Here is a 2,428-nt window from a genome sequence, read left to right on the forward strand (position 1 = left end):
AATCAAAGTACAATGTATAAAGATCAACCAGTTACATACGTGCTCAAACATTGCATCTAACAGGAAAACTTAAATGTAAATAATACTAACACTAACAACATGCCCACTAATGGCGCCCTGTCTGAGACGATCCTCCAACCTGAGGGCAACAACGTCGTGTGTGTCCGGGTTGGCGACATAGGCCGCACCTCTTTGGTCGATTCAGATCTGCCTCATCCATGTTCGTCCGTATCCTTGTGGATCTAGGACGACCCTCTCTTGCACGCCTCTTGTCAGGGTCCGGAATCACCGTGGGCCCGTCGTAAGGTGGCTAGAAGCCCTCCGGGATCGGAGGTGTGAATCCCATCCGATACACACTGAACACCGAGCTAATCTGATAGACGCTGTTAACGTAAGAGGTCCAGGTGACCCGTGAGTAGGCACAGCATGCAAGTGCGTGCTGACACGGGAAATAAAGCGACTGGAAGTACCCGCAGTCACATGTCCGAGAGGCAAGTGATACTCTGTAAGTACCCAAGGAGAAAGAACCAGTCGGAGTGGTCTCTGCTATGGTGAATTCGGAGTTATCCCGGTCATACAACGTCACCGTCAAGCACCTGGCCGTCTTTAAGTTGGCCTCAATACACTTCACCAAATGCTGACTGAATTGTTGTCCGATTCCCATCTGGGCCTCAGCCTCTCTCCCCTTGCGAACAAAGAGTTCCGCAAGCCTACCATATGTTGCCTTCACCAGGGATGCTACAGGGAGATTTCTGACCCCCTTGAGGATTGAGTTCACACACTCGGAGATGTTCGTCGTCATGTGATCGAATCTCCGCCCCTCATCACGATGCTGAGTCCACAAGGAGTAATCAATCCGGTTCGCCCACTCACACATCGCCGGGTCTTTAGACCGCAGAATATCAAACCAGTAATCAAATTCAACCTCGGTCTTCGCATACGCCGCATTCACTAGAAGCCTCCTAGCGTCTTTGCCCTTGAAGGTAAGGGCAAAATTAGCCGCTACGTGTCGTATGCAGAATGCACGGTACGCAGATGGCGGTAACCAACCTCCGTTAGGGGCCTCAAGCGCAGCCTTGATGCCGTTGTGCCTGTCCGATATAACCAGCAGACCGGGCTGCGGGGTCACGTGCTGTCGAAGGTGCGAGAGAAAGAATGTCCAGGACTCTGCATTCTCACCCTCTACTAGTGCGAATGCGACAGGTAGAATGTTGGAGTTCCCGTCCTGTGCAATCGCGATGAGCAACGTTCTCCCATACTTCCCATACAGATGTGTGCCGTCAATGCTGACTAGCGGCTTGCAACGACGGAATGCCTCGATGCACGGAGGGAAAGTCCAAAAAAGTCTGTAGAAATACGCTTGAGACTCGTCCACCTGTCCTCCAACTCGAACCGGGCTCGTCCTGAGGACCGCAACACTTCCAGGCATCGTCAGTTGGACACCCAACACCCACCTAGGTATGTCGTTGTATGACTCATCCCAGTCACCGTAGATGAGGGCAATAGCCTTCTGCTTTGCCATCCATACCCTCCTGTAAGTCGGCCTAAAACAAAAGTGCGCTGCCGTGGTGTTTAGGAGCACCTTTATGCTCACGGATGCGTCAGCCCTAACCATTGGCATAATGAACTCCGAAATCACATGATAATCCAAACTCCTGTGGTCACTCGAGATGGATGTGGCCAGGCAAGTGTGAGGTCCATTGTACCGTTTGACCTCCCAAATGCCCTTGCGCTTCCGGAGACTCAGTCGAATCAACCATGTGCACCCATTCCCAAACTCGGAACACTTGCCCACATACCGGCGGTGATCGGACTCCACCACCTTGTACTGTACCCCTCGCCGGATGCTGTAAGTCTTCACACTTAACAGGGCCTCGTCTTTATCCTGGAATTGCTGACCAACCTGGAACTCTGTCAGACCAGCAGTCCCTTCCGCATCTCTAGCTCCGAATCCAACAGCGTGCCCTAAAACCCCCCTCATGCCTCATGGCGTCCAGGTCCAACGAGGAAAAATGTGGTAGATACTGCTGTGTGCCAGAGCTAGAACCACCGCCCGCCAATGCAGGACCAGTCGCTCCAACCTCGTCGCCGCTGTCATCCTCAATCGTATCCGGCTCGACGTCGTCCTCATCTGCATCACCCAAGACTCCGTCTCCGACGCCAACCGATGGAACGCCCTGTAAAGCGTTCGGTAGAATATCAAAGGATCCTACCTCGTCGCCTACGCCGTCTTTCAGATCAACAGCAAAAGACGGGGAGGCAAAAAGTTGGACCGCTGGCTCGTACACTGGGACGGAGGAAGAAGCCACGGCAGCCCTGGAGCTGGAACCAGCTGCCGTGGCTACATTGGTGGTATTCCGGTTCGAACCCCCTGAGCTGGATACCACATCAATCAGCTTTGCCAGCAATTCTGGTGTCCTCACCTCCG

Source organism: Arachis ipaensis, chromosome B9 (genome assembly GCF_059453495.1).
Source record: "Arachis ipaensis isolate K30076 ecotype BB chromosome B9, ASM5945349v1, whole genome shotgun sequence".
Taxonomy (NCBI): Eukaryota; Viridiplantae; Streptophyta; class Magnoliopsida; order Fabales; family Fabaceae; genus Arachis; species Arachis ipaensis.